The following is a 24,700-nucleotide window of genomic DNA, read 5'->3' on the forward strand; positions in this document are numbered from 1 at the left end:
TTACCTCATATAGTTCCCAAAACAATGTTGTAAGTTAAGTACTACTATTCCCCCCTTTTTTTTTAATAAACGAGGGACTAAAGTTTAGAAGAGTTAAACGACTTACCCAAGGTCTTGTAACTGATGAGCATAAGAATAAAAAATTTGAACTTATCCAGAGCCTAGCTCTTAACTATTACTCCTATTAATGTTTACATAGTATTTGATGATTAGAAACCTAAAAGCAAATCTGAATCAAATACATGTACAAACACACTCTGTCATAAGTTGCTTCATACAACACAGTGAAAATACAGTTTTTATTTTTTAAACAAAGCAAAACTTCCCTTTTAAGGTAGCCATAATCTCCAAATGTTTACTTCAGAAATACCACTAGAGAGCTGATTAGTGAGGTTATGGCAAGGGAAGGTCCCCAGTTACATGCTGTGAAAGACTGCAGAACAGCTGCATTTTAAACCTCTTTCAGGGAAATGCTCAGATCTCACAACCACATGGAAGCCAGGAGCGGCGACAGCACCCATGCTTGCCAGAGGCAACCCTTTACTCAAGGCCAAAGAGTTGACTCATCTCATTCACTCCTTCACAAAGTATTCAACCGCCTACCTGGTTTAGAGTGAAAAGCCTAGATAGACAATGGCAAGTAAAACCTCCACGGTCCCTGCCCTTTTTGATCAATCGGCGTCCAATGGGGAAGGAGATGGGACATACGTTGTTTAAGAGCTTAAAATACAAAGTCCAAGATCCAATGAAAGAATAATGTGGGAGCATATTTAGACTTGTGGGCTGGGGACAGTCTCTCTAAAGTCATGACATTATGCTAAGATCTCACAGGTGGCACCAACCATGAAAAGAATGGGGAAAAGAAGAGGACTCCAAGCAAAGGAAGGGTACAACATGTGCAAAGGGCCTTGAGGTGGGAAAAGGCCTAACACATTTGGGGAAATGAAAGATCAGCACACCAGAGCCTGAGCCTGATGAGCTGGTGGCGGGTAAGGCAGGCACATGGTGAAGTGAGAAATGCATCCTCATGGGCCAGAATAAAGTTTGGATTTCATTGTAAAAGAATTTGAAGCCTTTGAAGGATTTTAAACAAGAGCCCGACTTTTTTTTTTTTTTTTTTTTGAAGCACACCAGCTAGGTACAGAAGGATAACAAAAGTAAACTGAAGGTGACGAGCTGGGAGGTTACTGCTGTATGTAGCCCAACTAAGCCACAGTGGTGGCTGGGCTAGGACCTGGGCAGTAGTTTTAGGAAAGCCAACAGTATTGGATGGATTCGCTTGGAGGAGAAGGTCTGAGTCAATAATGATGATCAGGCTTCAGGCCTGAGCAAGTGGGTGGTGGGGAAAGGAACAGAATGGGTTTTAAGAAAAGTATCAGTCAAGCTCTTGTTGATAGACAAGTCTGGAGCTCTGAGGAAAGGATGAGGCCCGGCATATAAAAAATGTAAGAGTGATCACTAAAGGGGTGCATACCAGAGAAAGGGAACACCACAGAACAGACTTGATTACCTAGGGAGCAAGAGAAAATGAGCAAAGAGGCTCAGGATTGAGCCCCCAGGGAACAGCATTTTGAGGAGGCACAGAGCTCTGACCTCTTCCTTCCTGGAGATCCCCCAGCTATTCTCTAATCTAAAACTTCCTACATATTCATCCTCAGCCCTCTAGTGTATTTGTTTGGTTTTACCTCAAAATATTTTAATCCATGCTGTTTAATATCAGTGGATGAAAAAAATTCCCATAATATAGATTAGCTGATAAGCCTTTGTAAATAGGTGACCAAGCACAGTTAGAGCCCCCTTACTTCTAGTTTGTGACACCCCTGTGTAGGTGGTACGGGGAGTCCAATGTTCCAGACATTTTCCTAAGTGGACTTGGAGGTCATTATGCTAAGTGAATTAAGTCAGACAGAGAAAGACAAATACTGTGTGATATTACTTACATGTGGAATCAAAAAAATACAATTAGTGAATATTAAAAAAAAGAAGGAAACTCACAGATATAGAGAACAAACTTAGTAGTTATCAGTGGGGAAGGGGTGAGGGACAATATAGTGGTGGGGGAGCGGGAAGCACAAACTACTGGGTGTCAGATAGGCTCAAGGATGTACTGTACAAAATGGGGAAAATAGCCACTGTTTTGTAATAACTAAATGGAAAGCAACCTTTAAAAATTGTATAAAAAAGAAAAGAAAAAAAAGACATTTTCCAAAGCATTATGCCATCCATTTGAGAGCATGTAACTTTACAGTCGAGGCCAAGAGGGCTAGATCATAAGTAACACAAATCAAATATATCACTATAATAAACAATATAAACAAAATGTTAGGAGAATCCACTGGAAGATGTAATAAACTCCAACACAATAGATCTTGCAAACCTTCTTGAAAGTGCGTACTTGAACTGGTTTTTTAAGAAGGAGGAGGATTTGAGGCCATGCAGTGTGATCATAGGTGCTAAGCTCAAGAATTTGGCCTCAACCCTGGAGACGTAGGTACCCTGGAAGTGTTGTGGTAGGAGAATAATACAATCAGGTGGGATTTAGGTAATCCTAGTGGTAGCAGAGGGAGTTAGTGGCGAGGAGAGAGTGAACACAAGGACCTCAGTTCTGAGGCAAGGATGAGGGCCTGAACTGAGGCAGAGAGAATGGAAAGGAGAAGGCAGATTTGAGGAATGTTTTAGAAGTATCACAACCAGATTAAGTCTATGGAAGGAGTGAGGTTTAATTAAAGATGACATCACAGTTGTAAGCTTCTGTATAATCACTAATAAAAATGTAGGCTCTAAGATGACAAGAACCTAATCAGGCACTGAAGGTGCCCTGCTGATGAAGGAGGCTGATCTGCAGTGCCCTTCCATGTTTGTTGATGATGAGGAAGAGAAATCTGAGCTAGAGGTCTTAGTGTGGTCATGTCTGGGACTGAAGTGGCCTGAGTGAGTGGAATCACTGGGGCGTTTACTAGCTGTGTAAGCGAGCTTGGCCAAGTGATTTAACTTCTGTGCCTGAACTTCCTTGCCTCTATTAGGATAAGAGTAACATATCTCATAGAGTTGCTGTTCGGCTTAAATGGGTTAACACATGTAAGTCACTTAACATAGTGGCTGGCAAGCCCACAGCAGGCGCTCAGTACCTGCAGCTGTTATCAGTAGTACTAAGAGAGGTGAGAAGAGAGCCAAGAATAGCACCTGGAAGAGCCTGATTCGAGAGGCCAGTGGACTGAGCAGTGGCAGCCAGGTGTGCTAGGATGCAGCGCCGGGAGGAGTGGGAACAGCAGCCACTGGGATCCTCTGCCTGTGATGCTGGCTTACACGTCAGAATTCTTCCAGTTATTTTCTATCACTTGTTTCTCACAGTAGCCCTTGGGAAATCTGCAAAGTAGGTATTCTTACTCCCCTTTACTAAGGAGAGGTAGCAAAACCCCTGAGGCTGTAGTTAATGACAGGACTGGATTTTAACCTAGACCTTCTGATTCTGCTTCCAGGCAGACAGAACTATGGCCTCAAGTGCTTCACTCCAGGACCCTGACCTCCAGGATATTTTCCAGAATTCATCTGGAGTAGATAACGTTTTTATGTAGTACTTTTAATTTTTCTCAGCCTTTAAATGCCTAATTAACCAAAAGCCTTGTCTTCAAGGTAAAAGTACAGGGATTCTACAGTCTGGTGGCTTGACTTCCAGTACTGGCTCTCCTGTGCACTAAATGTACCATCAGTGTAACAGCTCTATGGCTCTATTTCCTAATCTGTAAACTGGAAGAAACAGTACCTCATTGTTATTAGGATTAAATGAGCTAATCCACCTTAGAACAGTGCCTGGCATATCATAAACATTTAATAACAACAGCTATACAACTTTATTAGTTACATTCTTCTTCCACTGCCAAAATGTGTATCAGTATTTTCCCAGTAATCACTTTTCTTTTTTAATTGCCCCTATGACCTCAGATTTTTTTTTTAAATCACAAGTCACTAGAAAAGAACTCCAAAAAAGTCCCACTTACTGGTATTAGTTGAAGAACAAATCTATATAAACTAGGAATTATTTTTAAATTGCACCATAGTTACTATGATTACAAAAAGTAATCAGAATTAATGTATAGGAGAAAATGTTCTTAAGCTGCATGACTTCCTTAACGAGAGAGAAAAAGAGAAGGGAAGGGAAGAGAGGTGGGTAGGAAGAGAATAAGAACTAGAATAACAAATCCTCTCTTCTAAATGGGCTAGAGGGAAGGCGTATCAGAGAAATCCTTCCTTAAGGCCTAACAGAGCTGTCTATAAAGATGAATAAGAGTTAACCTGCAAAGGTGATCTCCCTAGGGAGAAGAGAGCCCACACTTTCAAGGAGATGGCATTTGAAACAAACTTGAAGGGTAAAGGGAAATTAGAACTAAATGAAGATTACCAAAGGGGATTAGAGGTGGATACAAAATCATGAGCAAAAAAAATAAGGAAACTGGAAACCAGTGGGTTGATGACTAGCACGTAGTCTAGGTCCTCTAGATCTTTCCAGCGTGGATCAGCAGTGTCAGCACCACCTGGCAGTCTTGTTACAAATGCAGACTCTCTGGGCTTATGCTGACCTACTGAATCAGAACCCGTATTTGAAGACTCCTAGGTGACATCTATGCATACTAAGCTTTGGGAAGTGCTGCTCCAGGACATATCGTTGGCTCTTAAGCTTGGTTGAACATTGGAATCATCTAGTGAGTTTTTCCTAAAGTCTTTTGATACTGGACTCCACCTCTAGAAATTCTAAATAAACTGGTATGGGATGTAGTTGAGACATTGAGTTTTTTTTTTTTTTTAATCTCCTCAGGTAATTCTAATGTGTACCCAAGTTTGAGAACCACTGGATATTGTGAAGCAGTGCTTTTCAGTGGAGAATAGCGGGCATTAAACATGTAAAGGTTCATTGGGCTGAACTGCAGAGAGCTAAAGATGTGAGGTTTTTCTTCTTTGTTTTGTTTTGTTTGGGTTTGGTTTTTTTGTTTTTGTTTTTGTTTTTTTTTTTTTTAGCTGGACACTAGGGGCTAAAATCCAGGAGTATGTGGACCTATAAAGGAAGGTTGGTTTTAATTCAAGTATACTCCTGTCCTGAAAATGTGATATGGAAAGTACAACATTCATCTGTGAAATATAAACTGCCATGAAAATCCAATGAATAGCTGTTTTTCCATATTTTAAATGTTTCTTAAAATTTTTAAAAATATATCATGAAATGACTGTTGGTTTTCTAAATTGTTTTCCACTACCTTTGGATTTGAAAGGCATGAAAACCTCAAAACAGATTCCTAAATGCAAATGTTTCTCAGATCCATTCTCTATACCCAGAAAGAGAAGATGAGTCAAATTCTATTTCTGAAATGTCATCCTGATGGATCCTGCCTGCACACCTTTCCCTCAGATGGAGATCTCAACACAGTTTATAACAGGCACAGTCACTCAACCAAGGCTCTCATGCTCTCTGGGCAATACTGTACTTGGTATAGTCTTTTTGGTATAGTTCTATGAATGACCTTCCTATACCCTATGTGGTTGGGGCCTACACACTCTGATTGTGTGACTGAGAACAAGAGAGATTTATTTAAAACAATCACCCCAGGGGGAGAGTATAGCTCAGTGGGAGAGTGCACACTTAGCATGCACGAGGTCCTGGGTTCAATCCCCAGTACCTCCCTTAAAATAAACAAACCTAGTTACCACGCCCCCGCCAAAAATAAGTAAGTAAAAATGAAACTATCACCCAAATCATACCCCAGTATCAATGGGCACAATTAGTAGTATATTTTTTAATTATAGAAACATATCTACTCTTTCTGGAAAGATAATGTTCACTTGCATTGAGATGATAAGAGAAAGACCTTGTTTATTGCAGGATTAACTGGGAAGTTGGATTGGTTTTTGGAAGATGAAGCAAAACAAAATAAGTTCAGCTGGGTTGTGGTGATGACTGTATATCTATATACATTTACTAAAAATTATCAAACTGTATCTTTACAAATGATAAATTATATGGTATATAAATTATATATTAATTAAGTTGTAGAAAGTTGAGGGGGTGGGGTTCAACTAGAGAAAATTGCTGAGAATTCTCCCTAAGAAAACAAAGTGAGATCACCAGGGTAACATTATCATCAGACCATCTAAGAAGCCTGGTGCCTAGAAGATTAGCAGTAGATGCTAAGAGCAGAGGTGAGAAAATCCTGATCTTCTTACTCCGATTTGCACACTTTCTGGGACATGGCCTGCCCAAATGAGTCACTTTCCTTCTCTGGAACCTCTGCAGAGTCATGGGAGTCATGGGGCAGGTGCTGAAACCACCCCAGAAGGAATCGATGCTTTGATATTCTTGGCTTCAAGCGTTAGTGACCTGGGGTGTGGAGGTCAGTAGCACTTTCAATACAAAAAAAAGGGAGGCAGAACTATAGTGGGGCAGAGAGGTAGTTCTGTGCTAACATGTTTACAGAAGCCAAGGTATCCTGGGTGATCTATCTAAAGGGAAAGAAACTTGTCTCGGGTAAGGGAACACTTTCAGGCCCCAACAGAAGCAGAATTCTAAAGGGTCTCCTACACCTGAAAAAATAAGTCTGTGGCTATTGGTTTTGAGAAGATATGAGTGAACATCTCCACCATGTATATTAGAGAACAGAGTTGTTCCCAAAATTAATCTTGCCTTACTCAGGTTTTCTATAGAGGCTGTCTTATTCTCAGGCAGGCATTCAAACAGGAAGAAGGAATAAATGTAGGAAGAACTTTGTTTTATGGAGGAGGAGTCCCTACCAAGAACAGAACTGCACAAGAGTATGAAAACCTCTGCCCAAGAATGTTAATTTATTTTGACATATTAAGACTGGCTATAAAACATTGGTACTTTATGCAGGTATTATCCAGTAAGACAAGACATTCTTAGTGGAACTGCCATAAAAAAGCTCAAAATTCATTTATCTTGTCATGACAGATATGAGGCAGGAGAAGGAAAAGTATTCTTTGCAATGGTAGAAGAGAGTCCTTCATTTTAATTTGCATGTGGAAAAGCAATTTCATAGTAATGAAGTAATGACACCATTCTCCCTTTTTGAAAGATTGGTTGTGTTTTGGGGGTTAAGATACTTATTATAAAATATCCAGGCATGACCGAGTTGCTCTATCCTGACTCCATATCCCTGGCCCTGTGTGCCCCTGAAAAAAAAAGCCCAGACATTTTGATGGACATCTCACGTTACTGAATGCAAGTTCATGTGCCCGATGCACAGTGAGTCCCAACAACCGAAAGATTAGAGTTTGGAGCAAAGAAAGGTTTACTGCAAGGCTGAGCAGGGAGAATGGGTGGCTCATGCTCCCAAAACCCCAAACTCCCTGAAGGGCTTCAGCAAAGCATTTTTAAAGGCCAGGTAAGGGAGGGGTGTCCCAAGGTATGTGATCAGTTTGTGCACAATTTTCCAACTGGCTGATGGTGATCAATCCCTAGGCATCAGGAGGTCTGGGGCCCACATGCTCATGATCATCAGGTAGTTAATTTCTTCCACTGTCTGGTGGTTTTAGGGTCTAAAAAACTCAGGAAATGTGCATAAGATACTACTATCTAGGTACTTCAGAGAGGAGCTACAACAGAGAATATGGGGTAAGAGCCTTTTTCAGGAAGGCCCACAGGGTCCTGCCTGCTCAGATACACCCAGAGAGCACCTCCGTCAGCCTCCTCATTGTACAGATAAGACTGAGGCCCAGAGGCCATTTACAGTCCTCCTACTGACTGAGTAACCTGAGCATCAGAGACAGAACTAGAAGATCTTTCAGACTCAATCTCTGAAACCACAAATACAGTCAGCAGTGTTCTGTGGAGGGCAGAGGGTCACCTAGAGAAGGTCATTGCCTTCACAGAGCTTTCCAGTATACCTCAGGGCCTTTTCTCAGAGATATCTAGCAAATGGCCTCAGGCAAAAGCATGTTAAACCACCCCATTAGGAAGGAGAGGGACCCCATTCTGCTGAATGGCAAGGAAGACTGAGGCAAATTCTCTTTAAAAGAAAAAGAAGAGGAAAAAAATAAAGTTAAACTCACTACCTGTTGTTTCTCTTTCCACAGAATCATGTGTTTTTACTGCCAGTATTGAGAAATTTATGGAAGATAAATCAGCAGGAAGTAAAAATTCATGGAGAAGGGTGTGTGCGTTTGCTGCTTCCACACATTAATGGCATGATTTTTTTTTATGCAAAAAGAAAAAAAAAGAAAAAGAAAACCACCCACATTTTAATTTAGCATGAGCCAATTTACAGAGCATGGAAATTCACTTTCATTCCCAGGATTGGCACGTGTGCAATTAGCAATGCAGTGTATATACAAGAAGCCATGCTGTTAACAGTTTATCTCAAGTAATTTGGTGTCATTTACAAAAGGAAGAAATTCCTGCAGCCAGAAGGGACAGAAGGAGATGGAATGATCAAACCACGAAGAAACACTAAAATTACTAAATCCACAACAGCTCGCCTTATTTTTCTTGGACCCAAACTGTCAGGGTATAAACACTATTTGTTTCTTTTTTAAAACATCTATAGTTTTGCTGTAAATAATAATACTGTATAAATTCTAACAGAAAAATAGAATAAATGTTGATAAGGCACTGCCTCTTAGAACACAAACAGAATATTGCAGATGCATTTAACATTATAGGGGTCTCAAGTGACTTCACCCTAGAAGCAGAAGGCGGGGTTATGGGTGGGGGGATCTTCACTGATTCTTGTATATTAGCAATTATAATGTTTGTATATGCAAAACTGCTAGCTTGATTTAAAAAAAAATCTTTAAAATCTGCTGCAAATTTAAATAATTCCCAAAATGAGGAATTCTGTAGTTCTGTGAAAAAAATTTTTCTTCAGAATACTAATATTTTGATGCATGTGTATCACCTTATTTTGATTAAATCTTTTCCAATTTTGCAAACAGTACAGTATACTGCAACACAGAAGATTTTATCTGTAAACACAAAGCCCTTCATCTAATATTTGTTGCTACTGCCAATTTTTCAATGAAATGACCTAAAAATGAAAAAAAAAAACCAATACAGTAGTTGCTTTTGGGGGAGGGGGGTGCTGTTAGCGCTTAAAAGGGGGTAATGCTTGCCGCTTTAGAGGTGGATGGTGCTCATAAGAGGCCCCCATCAGGGGTACTTTATATGGACTGAACAGAAATTCTTAGCTAGTAGAATGGCAGCACGCTGTAAAATTATTACTGTATCGTGTACTGGCTATAAGATGTAGACACCTTTCAGTAAGCCAATCATTTGTAACCATTCTAGCAGTGTCATATTAGGTTATTAAGGCTGCTGTGTTTTAAAGGGCATTTTTATTTGGGTTTTGGTGAAATTCTTTAATTTGTTGATTATATTCATATAAAATCAGCATTCATTGACACCTAGCTCTAATGACATATGTATGAAAAACCATACACTGGATGACCTAGTCGATTATTTAAGCATAAAATAAATTGTGTTAAACTCCTCACCTGTCTGTGCGCTACAGTGTCCTTGTGTTCTCTGCCAAAGGTCATTGTCTAACTTCCTGTCCTCCGGCCGCAGCAGTCCTCCTCACCAGTCCTTTTCGTGTCTCTGCCTCTGTGGTCACTAAAGAGATACCCCTAATATTTCAGTTCTGCCCTGCCAACTCCCAGCTTAACAAATTCTGTGCATTTCATGGAGAAACCAAAAGGTAAAGACTAACTGACAAGTGATCTTTGCCCACATCTGGTTTGAGCTGCCCCCCAAAAAGTGGAGAACTGAGGCTTTAACAGCTGGCACATCCAGAAGTTATAAAATAGCATCTCTAGGAACCATCCAGGTTGCAGATGCTTTTAGCCCAGAAAGCTGCTTTTTTTTTTTTTTTTGACGTTCACTGTCACTGCTTATAAATTGGGAGATTTCACATAATAACCCAAATTTCCAACTTCTCTTGAAAAGCAGGATTTAGCAACCACAAGCCTCATTCCCAGAAAGCAACAACCTGCCGGGCCGTGTAGCCCCTGCCCTTTGCAACCAGGGATGTGGTCTCCAGGCACCACAGTCCCAGCGCCACATCTTACATTTGTGAGTGCCCTGAATGGCCTGGTCGGCACTGGCGTCTATAACCGGACACCACACAATAAGTTCAACAGGGGCAAAGACCATGGTTGTTTTCATCTTTATTCTGGCATACAGCAGTGGGCACTAACAACTCTCATCATCATCACTGAAACTGGAATACTCACGATATGCCAGACTCCATTCTAAGTACGTTGCATTTATTAACTCACTTAGTCCTCACAACTACTTTATGAGATAGGTTCTGTCTTTGATAGTAGTAGTTCCTGTATAAATATTAAATGGGTGCTTAGAGCCATTCAGCAATGTCATATATTGCTTGTCATTTAAGATTATTGCCAAATGGGATGAGTTTTTCCCATATCAATGCAGAACACAGGTACAAGGAATCTACTTTGCATAAAAAGTGGGGCTAGACTGTATTTGCATGATATCCCCTTACCCCTGCCTTTACCCCTGCACCCAAATTATCTTATGATGAACAAACCGAGACCCCGAAAGGTTTTTTTTAAAACTTGCCCAAAAGCCTCTTTGTAAAACCAGAATCAGACTCCAGGTATCCTAAATTCCCATGTAAGTGTTATGAATTTCTGACTCACAGTTACTGACAGTGAAGTATTTATCCTGAACTAGAAACTCAATGTTAAGTATACTTGTCTGGGTATTTAAATGGTTATGTTTATATACCTAAAAATTTGATTTTATGGACACACGATGGGCTAAACTGTAGTTTAAGTAAAAATTCATAAATTTACTCAAAAGGAGAAGTATTCAAGGTAGGATAGTCAAGATTTTATGTGCATACAGATGTGTATATGTATATATTTATATATGTATGCATGCATTGAATGGGGGCATACGTTATATATTTCTAACACAGTCTTCAGCTTGCTGGCTTATAAAAATGTATTTCAGCTTTTCCTTGATTTACATTGCTGTAAAAAGTGAATTGTGATAGATTCCTGATCTTTGCTGTGTTTTTCAATTTTATATTCCTACCAAATTCCTGAGTTTGTTAAATTAAAATGTATCATCATTATTGTATTGCCAAGTTATGGCAATATACTGTGCAGCGTTATTTCACCATTTCTAAGAAGGATTTACTTTACTGAACACTTAAGCACTCAGCCTTCTATTAATAAATTCTGCCTTGGCATCCTGATGTTCCACCATGTTCATTTTGGTATCATCCTGGGGTACCATCAAGATTGATGTTTTCCTTCAGGGCAAATAAACAAAAAAAGTTTGCCTGCCTTTATTATTATATGCATTAGGCCACATCTGATAGTATGACAGGGATATGTAAAAAGCCCAGAAATATAAATCACAGGAATGGGAATTCATCCTGTGAGGCTCTAAAGAAGCCAGTGATCCAAAAGCCAACCTCCCCTCCGGGTGACTCTTAGTATTCCTGATTTGTTAAAAAAGACCCTGACATATTAAAAGGTGCATCTTACATGCACCTTTTGAGTGCTGCTGCTCTTTCATGAATTAATGATCAAATAGTCCAGAAGTAAACATTACCAACATTGAGATTTGAGTCCAACTTTACAAGAGTTCTTTCAATAATAGAGACAAAAGGTTATCTGCCTAACCATGTACCAGTACAAAGTAAATAAATAAATAAACCAGAGTACACTCTGATGAGCATCCATAGCTTTCACTTTTTTTTAACAGAATTAAGTGCAGACAGATTCAACATAGAGCAAAATGAAATTTGCCATTATATCTGCTACACTCAAGGACTGATAGCTATGAACAGTGTACACAACTAGGTGAACCTGCAGTGAAGAAATTTTATTCCTTACCCCTTGGCGCTTTCCTGAGTTAAGGAATAAACACCCTGAGGGCTGCAGTTCCAGCAGGACATCCTGAGACTCCTTACCAATTCCCAAGGAATTCCAAAGCAAAGCAGAGATGAATATCCTCAGAGGATTCTAAAAACATTGAGAAGAACCACTAGGCCACAGAGGTGCACCAGAAGCAAGGACTATTAGGACCACATTGGAACATCCTGCTGACATCCCAGAAAAATAAGTCATCTCCTTGCCTGCTTTTCCCTACCATCCTCAACTGCCACTTCTCTCCTGACATCTAACTCAGACAACGGCATAATTCTGAGAGCTGGGAAGGAATAATGGAACTTCCAAAGAGTTCCAGCACGTGAGGCACACAGCCAGGTTCTCATAACCAGACTGCACATTCCCTGAAGGTAGGGACTTTGTTTTGTTCTCTGCTATAGCCACAGAATCTAGAATACGGCCTGACATCTCACATATAAATGCTTAAAAGATATGCGTTGAATACTCGAATGAATGAATCAACAAACGCCAGAGGGCAAAGACCAGTAAGTGGGGAATCTTACTCTCTGCACTACCTTGTGCACCATTTTCCTTCCAGGCTCAAGCAAGCTGGAAATCAGAGGAGAACACAGCTGTTAATTCTAGAGACTTCGCTCACCGAGCCATCCACTGCCCTTTCCAGTTGCACAATCCCCCCGTTAGCCACAAAGTCGTAAATAACTGGGTTTGGGTCTACCAATACCTCATAAGCGAACAGCACATTAGTCACACTGCTGAATCCGGCATCTTTCCCATGGCCATGAGCTAGAGGCCTCGTCCTCATCACTGACAGGCCACTGAGAGACCAGGCGAGAGTGCGGATAACTTACCATGAACTCTAATCTCTATGAAAAAAGTCAGCTTAGTCTCCTCTCTTTCAGACATAATATCCAAGATTGTTTTAAAAGTCTGACTACCTCAAAAGCTCCACTTCAGTGTTGCTAAGTATGGGGCTGGTAAAAGACCAGAGATCCAGAAATTACACCCTTGAAGCCCTTGGACCAAATCCAGTCTGCAGCAATGTTTTGTTTGGACCATTTAGAGTTTGAAAAAAGACAGCCAACATTTTTTGTTTTTAAATCTGGAGATTGTAGATGAAAAATGGATTTTGACTACTTAAAATCAGAAGAACTGACAATGCTGTTTCTGAAATGCCTTAAGACAACCACCACGTGGAACAGAATTGTACCCACTGCCTCTGGACAAGCATGTGTTTTACTGTTCACCATGGTCCCTACTTTTCCTATGGCTTCTAAAACCCAATCAACTTTATTCATTTCTATCCCCAGTCTCTGATCTGGTGGGAGGAAGGAGAAGGCAAATTGATGAGATCCTGTTTAAATTCCTTTTCCTTTATGGCAAGCCAATCATCAATCTCATTTTCATCCTGTGTCTTCAGAGCCAATAGGAAGATGAAATAATGGCATGAGTAACTGAGAAGAGAAGGATAACTCACGTGGTTCTCTGAACCCATCCATCCAACCACCTCATTCAACAACATGTATTTACTGCCTGCCACTTTTCAGGTGCTCCCCTATGTATAGGATACATCAACTTCCTGCCCACTGCTTTCAAAATGAGAACATAAACAGCTTCTGTGTGAAATCTAAATCTAGGGCTCCTCAGGACAGAAAGCCCCAAAATGACTTGTGGAAACAAAATTGTTGCAGTGCGTTCAAAGTGGGCATGCTGGAGAACAGGGCAGGCCACGTCGGACACTGAGGGACAGCCTGTGCTGCTGAGCGCAGCCTCTCTGCTTCGATGTCACACTATTTCACAATTAAGTGAGACTCGAGGCTGACAAAAGTATCCATTTCAGTAGAAAACTTTAAAAACATTTCAAAGGTATTTAAACAGCTCCACAAGAGAATACAAGTCCATCTTGCTTCCAGAGATTCTAGAGTAGGTGAAAACAGTTGAGACTTTCAACTTTAGCTCAGTGTTCTTCACCTTCCATAGGTCAAGTCCCTCCTAATTCTGAGCTCCTCACAAAGCCTCCCATGCTGATGCTAACCCACCTTGGCAACTTAAGTGAACGAAATGAGTACCCCATGATTCAGCACCCAAGTCTACATACATCCTTGACGGTTTCTCTGAACATCTTGCACTTCACAAACAGGGACTGTTTTCCATGGTCCCAAGAGCAGAGCGGGGTGCATGGAGGGTGTAATAAATACTCAGCTTCACATGCCTAACCACATGCTCATTCATGGTTGTCTCACCAGACTCCAGCTACCTGCAGTGCACCCTGATGACCCCTCTGGGCATACACTCCACCCTCAGGGAGGCAATGCTTGAATGCAGACAAGAGCAGAGCCAGAGACGCCTCCCAGCCTGGCTCGCTAACACTGCCGTCGTGGTTAGTGTACCTTGTCAGGTGGAGCCTAAAGCAAGTAAAGAGCATCTAGGGAAAAGCCTGCAAAACCTTCACCCATTCAAGGCCACCTGGATAGCATATAGTTTATTTTCTTCATGCTTCCTTTCCTCCCACTTCAACACCAGTGATGCTCCACAGAGACTGCTCCCTCGCCTGGTGCTGGAGCAGAGCCACAGTCGACTCACAATGGATGTGCAATGTGAGCAAGAAATAAATCTCTCTAGTATGCCATGGAGACTTTTCAGCCATTTGTTACTGCAGCATAACTCACAATTAATATACTAGTCAGGGAGAAGACATTAAAGGGTGGCAGGTACTGGCCCTTCTAAGTCTGCCTTGTGGGAATACAAGCCCAGCTCTGCCAGATTTTCAAGTTGTTTTTTTTAAATGTTGGCAATTAATTTGATTGTATCCCCCAATAATATTGTGTGGAGCTAACAAAACCTGCCTATGGGACACCAGTCTTCAACCTCAGCCACTGGCTCTTGGCATTTGCAGAATGAACACATTCAGGATCATGCCATACAAATGTACTGATATGTGATTTTGAATTACGTAGTATGAAGCTGGTGTGCAGAAGCAAATACCGTAATTCCTGAGGCTTCCTAATGGACCACTTAACATCCCACCTCAGTGCAGCTTGGTTGTTCTCTGCATCCTTTCAAATGCTGAAACTTTCATTAAGGGCCTGAAGAAGTCATTTGGCTTTTTCCACTTATATTTCATTGCATTTTGGTGAAGACTTGATCTTCACTTGTCTGTCTGGGCTGGATGTGGCTTGAGAAAGTATAGTCCATGGACTAATCTTAATATAACTAAGACTGCTGCCTGCTGCAATGAGATTAAAAACCTGGTCCAGATTTCAAATCAGCTATGTTACTAAGCACATTCTTAAGTTCAGTTGACTTTTTTTTTTTAATATGGTAAGTCTTTCTTAAGAAGGAAATGGTGCACAGATTTACAGCCTGGTGCAAGCTCCTTATCTTGTCACAGACTGCTGCTCTGCACAGCACAGTTCCAGCCATACCAGCCTCCTTTCTGTTCCTCAAAAAGTGCCAAGTTCCTCCTCATCTCATTCCCATATGTACTCACCCGCTGCCAGGGAAACTTTCATCTCAATCTCCAAATGACACCCCTGAGGCTTTCCCTGCATACCCTCTCTAAAGTAGCCTGACACCCCCCCCCCAGTATTCTGTCACATCACTTTATTTATTCCCTCCATAGCATGTATCACTGTAATCGTCCTTTTTGTTTATTTGAAGCTCCTTTACTGTCCTTATTCATTGCTATCTCCAAAGCATTTAGCACTACTAGAAGGCACTGCAACATTTGTTGAAGAAAGGAACGAGGGGTGGAGGGAAGCACAAATGAGTATGTCTCAGGCTACATATCTGTGAATGCTGTGAGTGCCCAGGAAAACCAGCAACATCTTTAGTGACTCATTGTCAAGAATCAAAAAGACTTCACTTTCCTGGGAGGGCTGCTGTACTTCCACCCCCAGAGAAAACTTGCTCAGAAGAGCTTTAGAACTCAACTCCCCCTCCACAGCCTTTTATGAGAGCCTTGTTACTGACTGTCAGGTGTCTTCGTGGTGTTTTTCCATCCGGTGCTGAGGGCATGTGATGGGAAGGTTGTTAAAGTCATCTGGTATGTGTCACAGCATAAGAGCTTCAAATGACTCTTTGAATCATCCAAACATAGCACAGCCCCTGCTAAACTGGGGCTCCAAAAATGAGCCATTTTTCTGGCTGAAACAAAAGTCTTGCTGGTGGAGCAGTAACAGCAAAGAGAGCCTAAGTGGCTACATTGTATGACGGCTGCAACACTTCCTACCCTGAGGGGCCAACCTGGGGCTGGAATCTAAACTCTCTTTCCGCTTCAGAAAGAGTCAAAAATCAGATGCTACAGGGCCTGATGCAAGGCATCACAGAGTAGTAGGGACTGAGAAAACTTGGGAGCACATGCCCCAACTCAAACCACAGTGGTTAGCTAGCTCAAACAAAACACTACAAAGAAGGAATGCAGGCCCAGAAATTGTCAGCTCTTCTGCATTTTTCAAGAGATAACTGGAAATCTGAATGAGGGCATGAAGGTGGGTGTGGATGTATACAAGTATGATATACATCAAATTCAACCCAAATGCTATTTATTTAGTTCACACTATGTCCTAGACATCTACATATGTCCTAGATACAGCTATTTATCAAAAATAAAAAGGAATATAAGCTGGGACCCATGAACTCAAAAAGCTTTAATCTTATCAGAAAACCAAGGTATATTCTTAAATAAATAGAACATAAGACAATTTGGGGAGTGCTATGTATTAAGTAAATGTGCATAAGGCACAAAACAGCCCTGACAGTAAATGCTACATGTGTTGACTACCAGTTATGACTGTTTCGACTGTTAACAGCATTATTACATTATCATTACAACCATGATCTCAGGATTTCTCTTGACACGATGAAAAGGAGAAGGCTAGCTGAGACTCTTGCACACATTAGGTACTCAGTAAACACTAGCTGAATGAATGAATGCTTGATGAAAGAGCAGCATTTGAGTTGGGACTTGAGAAGTAAGGAGGATTTTTAGCATGTGAAGAAAGGAGGAGTAGGCAAAAGGAACAAAGAAGCCAGAGGGATAAGGCACCCAGAAGCAAGAACAAAGTTTGTTTTGGTCACAACTTGAGAAGGAAGACTAGGAGGCAAGGAAGGAAAGAGAAACTCACCATGGAGAGCCCTGAATGCTACTCAAGACCCCATGCAGATCACAAGAGACACTCGAACTCAATGGAAAGCCTACTCTGCACAGCCTTCCAGACTGCATTAAGGAATAAGACAAAAGTGAGGCTCGTTTTCAAAAGCAGTCCCAGATGTCAGATATTTAGGACACAGAACAGTTTCATGTGCATACATGCTTTTATATAGTTTACATCATGCTGTACTAGTTCTATGGCCTCAGGCATTATACTTAACCTTTATATTTCCTCATCTGGAAAATGGGGGTGACAGTTTCATCAACCACAAATGGCAGAAATGAGATCATTCACATAAAACACTTCAAAAAGTCTCTGGCACAAAGTAACATGCTCCATAAATGTTCCCTACTTTTTATGATTTGTGGTGGTGTATTACACTGAGAGGTGAAACAGGAATACACCTTACCTGGACCTCTAGAGTCTGTGAGCATTGGTGCTGGTATGAGACCTGTGATATAATCTTTTATGCTCTAGGAGGCTACATGCTGCTCCAGAGGCCAGGGGATATTCACTGAGACCTGTGGTCCAGCCTGGCTCCCACAGCCCACCAAGACCTCAGGGCTCCAGTGGCCCCTCTCTTTCACCCTTGCCCCTGGACAAACGGGCCTCCATTCCCAGCCCACAAACCAAAAGTCAGCAACCTGCTAGAAAAACCACCTCTGTCTCCACCACACAGCCCCACCCTTCTCTAAAGCCAGTCACTAACTCCTTCTCTAAAGAAGGAAGGTCCCCTCTTGACACAATGGTCTCCCATCTCATTCTTGTTTCTCCAAATCCACTTCCTCTGCTCCACAAGAAAAGAGAAGTGGTTTTCTTGTTGTTGTTCACAGAGGCGTAAAATGTGTGTGTATCTGGGGTGAGGAGTGAAGGTTGAGTCATGGGCAACTTGTATCCAGACATGGTTTTTTATGAGTTGGATCCACAATTACACCAACAGATTAAAATAAAAAGATTTTGATTCCTGGATGATTTATCTACCTCTTGATCATCAAATACAGTACTCAAGTTCACAGCTTACCAAGTCATAAATGAGAGTGAACTTCCTGTAAATATCAAATCAGATATTAAAATGCAGAGCTGCCTCCTCTGTGTACAGCCTGGGCAGGGGTCCAAACCAGGAGCATGCTGACTTACAGACAGCCACACTAAGGAGCCGGGATCACAGACAGCAAAGTCAGGGCCACAGTCAGGACTGGTGATATGTGTTCTCATGAGGACACTGGGAGGATTTTGAAAATAATAACCTAGAGGCCAAGCTGAGCTTGACAACCAACCAGTAGGGATAGGAGGTGAATCAGGAAACCGGATTCAGGATTGTTGTCTAATGCTTTCTCAGATGCCTGAGTCTACTTCTATTACATCATCTTCAAATGTGGCAGCTTTTCTCCAGGGGCAACTTAAAGGCACCACATGCCTTAGACATGAGTCCGCTGCAAAGTACAAAGTACCTCAACAACACAGGTTGTTTTCAATGGTACTGCTAATGAACAGTGAATGATGGCTGACTCATCAGGAATCACTCAGAGCCTATTTGCTTTTCATAAGTGTCTGCTCAATTGTTTTAGCCAAGGGAGGAGGCATTCTTAATTTCAAGGCATTGCTGCTTCTATTTCTTTGCTACTTGTAGTCAATAGGGACAAGAAAGAGCATTAGGCTCTAAGGATTCATTTTCTCCTGACTTTTCTAGCTTTCCAAGTACTGCAAATTTTTCTTGCTTTTTGTCTGTTTAAAAACAGAGTGATAAAATGTAAGTACCAGTTTAAAGGGAATTTGTCCTATTGTCATAAAATTCTCCTGCACAGCAAAGGAAACCGTCAACAAAATGAAAAGACAACGTAAGGAATACGAGAAAATATTTGCAAATCATATATCTGATAAGAGGTTAATACCCAAAATATATAAAGAAATCATATTAACTCAACAGCAAAAAAAACCCAAACAACCCAATTTTTAAATGGGCAGAAGATCTGAATAGACATTTTTCCAAAGACAACATACAAATGGCCAAGAGGTACATAAAAATATGCTCAATATCACCACTCATCAGAAAAATGCAAATCGAAACCACAATGATATCATCTCACACCTATCAGAATGGCTAATTAACAAAAAACAACATGAGGTAACAAGGGTTGGGGAGGATGTGGAGAAAAGGAAACCCTGATACACTGCTGGTGGGATTGTAAATTGGTGCAACCACTATGCACAACAGTACAGAGATTCTTCCGAAACTTAAAAATAGAACTACCATATGATCCAGCAATTCTACTTCTGGGTATCTACCTGAAAAAAATGAAAACACTAACTCAAAAAGGTACCTGTATCTGTGTTCACGGCAGCATTATTTACAATGGCTAAGAGGTGAAAATAACCTAAGTGTCCACTGATGGAGGAATGAATAAAGAAAACATGGTATATATGTATACAATGGAATATTATTCAGCCATTTAAAAAAAAGGAAATCCTGCCATTTGTGACATGTATGGAACTTAAGGGCATTATGCTAAGTGAAATAATTCAGATGGATAAAGACAAATACCGTGTGATCTCACTTATATGTGGACTCTAAAAAAGAGAGAAAAAACCTCATAAATATGGAGAACAGCCTGGTGGTTGCCAGACACGGAAGGGGGGCAAAATGGGAGAAGGTGATCAAAAGCTACAAACGTCCAATTATAAAATAAGTACGTCCTGGGGGTGTAGTATATAGCATGAAGACTATAGTTAATAATCCTATATATATATTTGAAACTTGTTAAAGGAATAGATCTTAAAAAATTCTCACAAGAAAAAAATTTTTCTGAATTTATGTGGTGGTAGATGTTAACCAGACTTATTGTGGTGATCATTTTGCAATTCATACAAATTTTGAATTATTATCTTGTACACCTGAAACTAACATGTTTTGTGTCAATTACATCTCAAAAAAAAACAAAAAATTCTCCTGAAGACGTTAAGCTAGCAGAGGCAGTATGGAGATGTGGAACAGGCACAGGCTTCTCAGTGTGATAGCTCTGGGTTCATGATCTGACTTCCTGTGACCTTGGGCAAATTATCTTTCCATACGTAGATGGACTACCAATCCGTCTCTGCAAGGGTGTTTGAGGATTTAAGATAATATATGTAAAAGTTCTTGTCCAGTAATGGTAATTATTATTACAGTGATCAAATAGACTTTTGACCAGAAATTGCCAGGGCGCTCACAGAATCAGGCTGCATACTGCAGACAGAGCAAACGAGTCACTTTGTGCTGTGGCAGGAATGCAGCACAGTTGGGTAGGAACAAAAGGGAGCCGTGCATGAGGGGCAGGGAGCAAATGGGCTGTGAGAGAGAAATATGCTTTATCTTTAAATGTGTCTCATAAATGCTCTGGAAACTTTATATACTAAAGACATAGGTTTCATATTGTTTGTAGCGAAAATGAACTATTAGAAGAAAAAAAAAAAGAGGTCTTTCCATCCTTGACAAATGGAACTGAAAATGTCTACCTTCCCCTCCTCCCCTAAAGAGAAGGGGGAAAAAACAGAGAAATTTGCTTTTGTCTTAGAAGATGTATAATGCTTATGACACCTTATTAAGTACATTTCCATGACTTTTGAAAATGAATTCTGCAGGCTGGTATTAAATCAGAGGTGTGCTTATTGCCTGTACTATTGAGGGGAAAAAAGTACATCTGTATCCCTTTATTTATCTAAAATCCTAAACATCCTGTTGTCATGGAAATAGATTCCCTGACCATCAAATATGAGATGTGTTTGTGTTCTATGTAAAGAGATTTCACACTTGCCAAGCCCATACAGAAAAAAGCTGATTATTCAGGATTCAGACATAATAGAAGCATCTGGCAAAATTAATCCACTAGCTCAAACTGAAATGGAATTGAAAGGAGATATCTACAGAATGACAAGAAGGAGGGGCGGGGATAAAATCAAAGAGTAAGGGGGACCTAGATAAGACATGCCACAAGATAAGACTGCATATTTCTTCCTTGTACTTTTCTAACACTGATTAGGAAGGGTTACCGGTCAGAGTTCTTGGCTGAAAACAAAAGAAATCCACTTGCCTAACCTGAGGAAAAAGGAGTTCACTGAAAGAATGTCAAGCAGCTCATAGAATCCAGGGAAAGGCTGGAGCTTTGGGAAACAAGCACAGATCAAGAGAAGTTGGGAGAATGGAACTGGAGCCAGCATCATGTCACAAGAGAAGCCTGGTTAGGGAGACCCTGCAACTGTCAGAGACACTCAAAGCCACCACTGCTGTCAGTGGTTTGAACACAAAGCTGTCCTTGCTTCTTTGTGACACTCACTCCAGACACAAAGTCCTGGATGGGATGGTCAGATAGGCTGGGCTCCGGTTGTCCTAGGGCCCAGGAGTCAAAAGGATATGGCCTTTTCAAATTTCTACAATTAGCATTTTCCACCTCCTACCAGACTCATCAAACAAAAGGAGGCCTGGCTATCAGGCAGCATCCCCAAAGTATAGAGGTTCCCCACAGATGGTGTTCTTTTGTGTTTATGGTTTATATGCTCTACCTTCAGACAACACTTAAAGAGGCTACCAGTAAAAACACAGATTCAATGGAAGTGGGGCGAGGGATGAGGGGTGGGGTGGAGGTGGAAAGGATGAGAACTTATAAGTCATGGAAGAAAACCAGAAAGGCCTTAGGAGATTGGGGCAGAGAGGGGCTAGAAGGAGAAAGGAAAAAAAATGTTTTCTGTTATTTCTGTTACTCTTTCCCCTCATATTCTTCCTGTTTTTCTCTCTCCCTCCTCCTCTACAATTTCTTCCATTTTCAGTAATGTGAAAAGGTATAAAAAGCCTCTTCCAACCCATATGGTTTCTGGAACTTGTTCTTCAGTTGTCCTGAAGGTTTGTTGAGGTTTATATATAAAGGACTACATTGACATCTTGACACATGACTGGCCAAGATTTTAAAAGAAAAATCTTCCAAGTTTCTCCAAGAAACGATGAGTGACTGAGTCAAGGGTATCTCAGACAAAGTTAGCATCATGTGCAAAAGCATGTAGGATTGAAACATTCAGTGTACAAGAGGATGCACAAGATGTTTGAAGTGATGGAAATCCAGAGGGAATCAAGGAAGAAATGAGGCTGGAGCTAGGGACTAGGAACAATAAATGGAGGGCCTATTATGACTATCTACAGGCAAGTGGGAAACAATGGAGGGGATTCAAGCAGGGAACTGAGAGGATCTGGAAGCAGTCGGGTGGATAGATCTGAGAAGCATAAAACTGCAAGCAAAGAGGGCTACTGAAGGCATGGCAACATCACAGATGAGAGATGAGGAGGCCCAAAATGAAGGGACCGTGGAGACAGAGAGATGCTAGATCTAAGGACCACCAAGGAAGAAGGGCTACAAAATGTTAGCGGTTTATTAAACCTATGAGTTAACCTAGTGTGCTGCCACTGAAAGAGATCTATGAGGATCTGAGAAGTAGACTGAGAACAAGGAGACCACAGGGTCATAAAAGTCACCAGAGGAGGAGAGAAGCAAGATGGCAGAGTAGAAGGACGCCTGTAGCTCACCCTCTCCCACAAATACACCAAAACTCACATCTACGGACCCACTCAGCCAACCAGAGCACCTGCCGAACTCCGACAGAACATCGCCCTGTTTGAAAGACAAAGACGCCAAAAATCTGGTAGGAGAAAAGGAAAAAAAAAAAGAAGAAAAAGCAAAAACAGTGCGGGACCGATCCCGCGGGGAGGGAGTGGCAAAGGAGGACTGGTGCTCATTTGCTGAGTCTCCCCTCTCCAACGGAGAGGCCAGCGGGACGGAGGGGGAGCCTCTGAGGCTCAGATCTGCCCCGAGCACCCCTTGACCAACAGAACCAAGTTAAAAGGGCACAAAGGGTCCCTGCGACACCCAGCCAAGACGTAAGCCGGCAGCTGCAGCTGGGACAGGCTGCCCAAGCCGGGCAGAGGACTGGGGCGGCTGTACTGAGGCAGCCCCGGGGAACTGCAGGGTGCTGCGCATCGTGGCTGGGAGGGGATACGGAGCAGAACAACCTCAGTCCCCCATAAATTGCGAAAAAAAAAGCAAAGCAACACGGCTGGTGTGCCCTGGGGGGAGGGGCACCGTAGCCTTTGTCTCCTCAGACCTGCACTGCCATTACTGGTGCACCTCGGGAGAAGAGAGGCTGGGGTGCAGCCACAGCCGCCATCTCCTCCTGTGTGCAATGCCCGGCAGGGGCGGGGGCAGGGCCAAGACCTGAATCCGCACCGAGGGGCTCCTCAACCTCCTAGGCAGGACTGAGACATTTTTACAGCCTGAGGCAGACAGGATCTATCTGCCCTGACACCTCAGAGAACTTACGCCACCAAGACAAACAAGGAGCTGAGATTTGGCACGGAGCAGGGGTGGGACTGTTTTGCGGTCTTCCCCGAGCCCGTCTTCAGAGCGCCAACCCGAGGCAGAAAGGGCAGCTGCACAGAGCAGTGGAGAAACCAGCGCTGGGAAAGGGTGGGAGGTCACCCTTCTTCCTGGCAAGAATGCAGCACCTGACCACGGTGCTGGGAGGGGGCACGATCCACCCACCTGCCTCCCCCGCCCAAGCACAGCATCTGACCCAGTGTTAGGAGGGGGCGCAATCTGCTAGATGACAGCCACTGGGAGCAGCACAGATGAGGGCACCAACAGAGAGCCTCTGGAAACAGCAAATTGAGTTTGCAAAACAGGGCGAAGACACAAAGACCTCTCAATAAAATCATTAAGAGCACACCATCTCCAGGAGAACTAGATAACTGATACTCCTTAAGCCACAGTGCCAGAAAGGTATGAGCAATATGAAGAAGCAGAGGAACCACTCCCAATTAAAAGATCAAGAGAAATCCCCTGAAAGCACGATCAAGGAAATAGACACTGATGGCCTACTAGATCAAGATTTCAAAAAAGAACTGATCAAAGTACTGAAAGAACTAAAAGAAATAGTGTTTAGAGATATAAAATATGTCAAAACTGAAATAGAAGCTATAAAGAAGAACCAAGTAAAATTAGTAAACTCATTTGCTGAGATGAGAGCTGACCTAAAGGCTGTACAAAGCAGGCTAGATAATGCAGAGGAATGAATAAGTGACCTAGAAGACAGGACAACAGAAAGCACCCAATCAGAACAGCTGAGAGAAAAACAAATAAAAAACAATGAAAACAATATAAGGGACCTATGGGATAATATAAAGCATGCCAATCTACACATAACAGGGGTTCCAGAAGGGGAAGAAAAACAAAGAGGATTGAAAAGGTATTTGAAGAAATCATGACTGAAAACTTCCCAAACCTAAAGAATCAGATATCCAAGTACAGGAGGCTCAGAGGGTCCCAAACAGGAAGAACACAAACAGACCCACACCAAGACATATCATAATCAAGATGGCCAGAGTCAAGGATAAAGAAATGATCCTAAAGGCAGCAAGAGAAAAACAAAGAGTTAGTTACAAGGGAACCTCCATAAGGCTCTCAGCTGATTTCTCTACACAAACACTACAGGCCAGAAGGGAATGGCAAGATATATTCAAAGTCCTGAATGAAAAAAAGATGCAGCCTAGGATATTCTATCCAGCAAGGCTATCCTTCAGAATAGAAGTAGAGATAAAGAACTTCACAGACAAGCAAAAACTACAAGAGTTTAGCAACACTAAA

At 41.8% G+C, this 24,700-nt stretch overlaps 1 protein-coding gene and 1 long non-coding RNA gene across 14 annotated transcripts in view; one reads left to right on the forward strand and one right to left on the reverse strand.

Moving 5' to 3' along the window:
* ANK3 (ankyrin 3) overlaps positions 1-9,494 on the forward strand; it is a 591,977-nt gene extending 582,483 nt beyond the window's left edge. For all 12 annotated transcript variants that reach the window (XM_072971465.1, XM_072971466.1, XM_072971472.1 and 9 more), the window contains one exon: positions 8,080-9,494. The gene's annotated coding sequence lies outside the window, so the exon portion shown is untranslated. The remainder of the gene's footprint in view (positions 1-8,079) is intronic.
* The window catches only part of LOC116282443 (uncharacterized), a 107,187-nt gene that overhangs the window by 41,354 nt on the left and 41,133 nt on the right, over positions 1-24,700 (reverse strand). The window lies entirely within an intron of this gene.

The sequence above is a fragment of the Vicugna pacos genome, chromosome 11 (assembly GCF_048564905.1).
Source record: "Vicugna pacos chromosome 11, VicPac4, whole genome shotgun sequence".
Classification (NCBI taxonomy): Eukaryota; Metazoa; Chordata; class Mammalia; order Artiodactyla; family Camelidae; genus Vicugna; species Vicugna pacos.